We start from the raw sequence: 5553 nt of genomic DNA, 5'->3' as shown, positions 1-5553 counted from the left end.
TCAACAACAAAAGATATGAAAAGCATTTTCGCTTCCTTTTTAAATGTTGATAAACCTATTTATTTTGCGATTCTATCTATGCACAATTATATTATTAGTTGCATTGTAAAATTTGCATGTAGCATTGCTTTTTGGCCCTGCTATCCACAAAAATGTTTCAGTCACAACCAACCAGTTGAGAAGCCCTGCTTTAAATGAGCTCTTTGTAACCCTTGCATCAACAACAGACAGAGGTTTATGACCCAACTTCTTTATTCTTCTGATACTGTCATTTTCAGCAAAGCTAAAGATGTTTGACTGCCATATTGCATCATGGGCACAATCCTTCCTGGTTAGGAAAACAAGAGATTTAAACAAAAGCCAAACATCAATCACTTGATCCCAGGACATGCAATGGGCCTGATGCATAGAACCTGCTATAGCTCTTCATACCAAATCAAAACATTGGAAAAATGGAGTACTTATTAAATACAACATATTATGGGCTACAATTCTCTCTCTCATATTAGTTTGATGCTGTCAGCTCTCCTTACATCTAAATTGAATCACAGACTGTGGAAATACTGTTCTATTTTGCAGAACGGCTTCAAAATTCCCAATTTTAGCTCGTGTTATCTAAATGAATTGCTTAAATACATTATTTTCACGACTGCAGAAACACTTAGAAGTACTGATAACTAACTTTTCGCTCTCTGGTTTTGATGCTTAAAAAACTTGCCATACAAAATGTTGGTTTAAATTAATTCAGTTCTGGACATCAGTTCCCTACAATGAAAATTTGTTTCTTTGATATTAAATTAAAATCTAGGATCTACTCAAATATTTTGTGTAGTGAAAACCTAAATGAATTGAGTTAACAAACTTAAATTTGATCTATTCAAATAACTCTATTGAACCTTGCAGCGTGTTGTTAGCCAGCAACACACACATTAGCAAAGTATCAATATTTGTTGTACTGTATAACAAGTAGATGCTGCTGAGAATGTACAGATCCCCCCAATCAATCATTACACAGATGAATCCTCAGAATTGCTTCACAAGACAAAGCAATGCATAATGGATTGTAGATGTGAACGCAGCCTCAACCCAACTATTAGCTCTACTATTATACACAATGGTCACCTCCAAAAAACTTCAATTTGTTTAATTCGGCATATAAATACATTATACTTGCAATAACAGAAAAATGTACTCTCCCAATCCTGTCCCATGCAAAGCATGTTGGGAACAGAAAATCCCCTGCCCGGTTTCAGCAATACATTGAGGCAACAAATATTATTCACATAGTTCCAATGTGAATAATATGAACATAGATGGATTATACACATGTTGTTGGAAATTAAATTAATTTGAGACAAAATGCTAAAGAATTGTGTTGCATTAGCTCATTATTAATAAGTTAATTGAGCATGCAGGAAAATCACGTTGAGTGAACACCATCCATTAAACTCTGAATACATTTGAACATTTCATAGCAATGTCATCATGTCACTTTTTGATGACTGTGTTGAATGTATCCCTTGGACTTTATGCAATATAATTATGCTCACATCCAAAACATAAATGTATTAAGTTGATTTCCAGTGTACTGGTTTAGTATTTTCAACAGAGCTGATTTCCATTTTTTCTGTGTGTATAACTAAAGCTGTGTCCGAAGTTCTACTTTTAAAAGTAGATCAGAATTTATACTTATTTATTTATTTATTTTTACCTCTTGACCATTGATAAAGTATGTACTTTTTAGCTATTCAGTAAACTCAAAGGAAAATTACACAAACTGTAACTACATCCAAATTTCTGTACTTTCAGAGTGTGTTCAGAATTAAATTATCTTTGCATACTATATAGTAGGGAAGTATGCATATTTGGACACAGAGCAAGTCTCCATTGCACAATCAAGTTTCTCATTAACATGTTTTCCCACAAATTCATAGTTTGGTCTATCGGGATATGAGAGTACTTTGCATTATTCATTAGAAGAAAAGCATTGCTTCAAACCAAGATCAAACCAAAATTGTGGGAGGAAAAAACAAAACATCTACATAGTGATCATGCAGAATTCATTCTTTAATCACAGTCATTCAAATTCCTATGGAGCTGTTACATAGACCTGCAAATAGGACAATGAGTTCAAAGCAGAGCTCACCTCGGATTCCATGCATACAGTTAAAAAGCTCTCCACAGCACTGAGTGTTCCTATGAAAGCCAGGCAGAAGAGATGTTAGGCATCTGCCGCTCTGCAGGCAAGATTTGCTCACAGCGGGACTTCAAAGGCAAGCAACAGCCACTCACATCCTGTAAGCATTGAGCGTCTTTGCCTTTGTCACTGATACTTCCCACTAATTGGGATGGGATTAAAGAAACCTGACTGCAATGAGGATCGCGTGAAGCAAAGGTCAGAGGGCAAATACAGTCAAAATATTAGAGTAGTGCATGTATGTTTTTCCATTATGACACGGATGCTACTTTCAGCTCTAAGCCTATTATGTTATGTCAGGATTACAATTTCACTAATAGACTGGGGTTTCCCTCCACTACAAATTACAAGTAATCGTGTGACATGATGTGCACGGTGTCTGAAAAATGACCATAAAACATAAGGGAGGCTTGGGGCAATTGTAACACACTAAAGTGATGACATTTACTCAGCAAATGCTCATTAAGTTCTCTTTATGCCTGAGAAAAATCAGTGCAATTGTTTCAATTTGTGACGGATTTTCAACAAAAGATTATTTTGACATATGCATTTTTTGATGTCTAATATTTTTCTTGTGCTAAAGCTTTAATATCTTTGAATTCAAGCTAATATTTAATATCCCATAAAGGCTGTGAATTAGGCACTCAAGTGTTGAGTAAAAAATTCTGTGTTATTATCTAGTTTTTCATCTTATAAGTCAATCGGTTACACTTCACAATAAGGTTCCAATTTTTTATATTAGTTAACACCATTAGATAACATGAACTATCAATGAACAATACTTTTGTAGCATTTTTGTAGCAATTTTGACATAATACATTTTTTAATTCAAAATTGTTATATGTTAACATTAGTTAATGCATCATGAACTAACCTGAACTAGAAATGATTAGTTATATTTAAATGAACAAAGATATTAACAAAGATTAAGAAATGCTGTAAAAAAAATAATTGTTAATTCATAATACATAGTGCATTAACTAATCTTAACTAATGGAACCTTATTTTAAAATGCTACCGGTCAATTAATGGTACAGTTACTTTTGCCACATATAAATGTTTCTTATTACAACAGATGGGCAGATTTGTAGTATTCTGTGAGTTATGTAAATATACACATTTTTACAACTGCACCCAATCTTCCCTAATCACAGACACCTTTGAACCCACCTTTGAACTGATCCTGCCCATAACTCATGGAACTGAAACAAACCCACAGCTTTGTATACACACCATTCTCCTGAGCTTTAGCATGGTAGCAGCTCTGTCCCCTCTAAAAACTATACAATTTAGGAAGCAGAAGAGTTGGGTATGCTTGTTTTCTTGTTGGGTATGCTTCAAATGCACATAAGTATAACATTAGCTACAGTTGAAGTCAGAAGTTTGCATACACTTAGGTTGAAGTCATAAAAAAATATTTTTTTCAAAATATAGTTTTGGAAAGTCGTTTAGGACATCCACTTTCTGCATGACATGAGTCATTTTTCCAACAATTGTTTACAGAGATTGTTTCACTTTTAATTGACTATTTCTCAATTCCAGTGGGTCAGAGGTTTACATACACTAAATTAACTGTGCCTTTAAGCAGCATGGAAAATTCCAGAAAATTATGTCAAGCCTTTAGGCAATTAGCTTCTGATAGGCTAATTGGCTAATTGAAGTCAATTGGAGGTGTGGCTGTATCTTAAGGCCTACCTTAAAACGATGTGCCTCTTTGCTTGATATCATGGAAAATCAAAAGAAATCAGCCAAGAGCTGAGAAAAAAAATTATCGACCTCAATTCTGGTTCATCCATTGGAGCAATTTCCAAATGCCTGAAGGTACCACGTTCATCTGTACAAACAATAGTACGCAAGTACAAACACCATTGGACCGTGCAGCCATCATACCGCTCAGGAAGGAGACGCATTCTGTCTCTTAGAGATGAACGTAGTTTGGTATGAAAAGTGCAAATCAATCCCAAACCAACAGCAAACAACCTTGTGAAGATGCTGGAGGAAACAGGTAGACGAGTATCTATATCCACAGTAAAATAAGTCCTATAGCGACATAACCTGAAATGCTGCTCAGCAAGGAAGAAGTCACTGCTTCAAAACTGCCATAAAAAGCCAGACTACAGTTTGCAAGTGCACATGGGAACAAAGATCTTACTTTTTGGAGAAATTTCCTCTGGTCTGATGAAACAAAATGGAACTGTTTGGCCATAATGACCATCGTTATGTTTGGAGGAAAAAGGGTGAGGCTTACAAGCCGAAGAACACCATCTGTGAAGCATGAGTGTGGCAGCATAATGTTGTAGGGGTGCTTTGCTGCAGGAGGGACTGGTGCACTTCACAGAATAGATGGTATCATGAGGAAGGAAAATTATATGGATATTTTGAAGCAACAGCTCGGTCGCAAATGGGTCTTCCCAAGTGTCAATGACCACAATTATACCTCCAAAGTTCTGGCAAAATGGCTTAAGGAAAACAAAGTAAAATTATTGGAGTGGCCATCCCAAAGCCCTGACCTCAGTCCGACAGAACATTTGTGGGCAGAACTGAAAAAATGTGTGCAAGCAAGGAAGCCTTACAAACCTGACTCAATTACACCAGTTCTGTCTGGAGGAATGGGCCAAAATTCCAGCAATTTATTGTGAGACGCTTGTGGAAGGCTACTCAAAACGTTTGACCCAAGTTAAACAATTTAAAGGCAATGCTACTAAATTCTAACAATGTGTATGTACACTTCTGACCCACTGGGAATGTGATGAAAGAAATAAAAGCTGAAATAAATCATTCTCTCTACTATTATTCTGACATTTCACATTTCACAAATAATGTAGTTATCCTAACTAACAAAAGACAGGGAATGTTTTCTACAATTAAATGAAAAGTTAAAAACTGAGTTTAAATGTATTTGGCTATTTATCATGCTTTTTTTTTTTCATATGGGTGCCCTGGGACAGGTGTGAATGTACAGATGTGTAAACTCGTCCTGTGCATTTCAACAATAGTCTTTGTGGACTTACTGGTCCTACGCAGTTTAGCACAATGACAACTTGTTTGCACATGATGGCCAATGAGGCTCAAGAACATAATCTCCACACAATTCAGCTCTGGTTTACCTGCAGACAAACAGTGGCATGTCAGAGATGGATATATTTTTCTGGTCTGTGTGTACTATTGTGCAGTCATCATTTAGTTATTTATATTCTTTTGTAAAAGCACTCTCTTCTCAAGCAGCCCAAAATTGTTTTACATTTTATGTAAAATATAAAATATATATAATATAATGCATTTGATATATATAGATGTATTTAATAATAAACAAATATGGATGTAATTTAATAATAACTGTTAACTTTACTTCTTAA

The sequence above is a fragment of the Xyrauchen texanus genome, chromosome 28 (assembly GCF_025860055.1).
Source record: "Xyrauchen texanus isolate HMW12.3.18 chromosome 28, RBS_HiC_50CHRs, whole genome shotgun sequence".
NCBI lineage: Eukaryota > Metazoa > Chordata > Actinopteri > Cypriniformes > Catostomidae > Xyrauchen > Xyrauchen texanus.
This window is presented reverse-complemented; position numbering follows the sequence as displayed.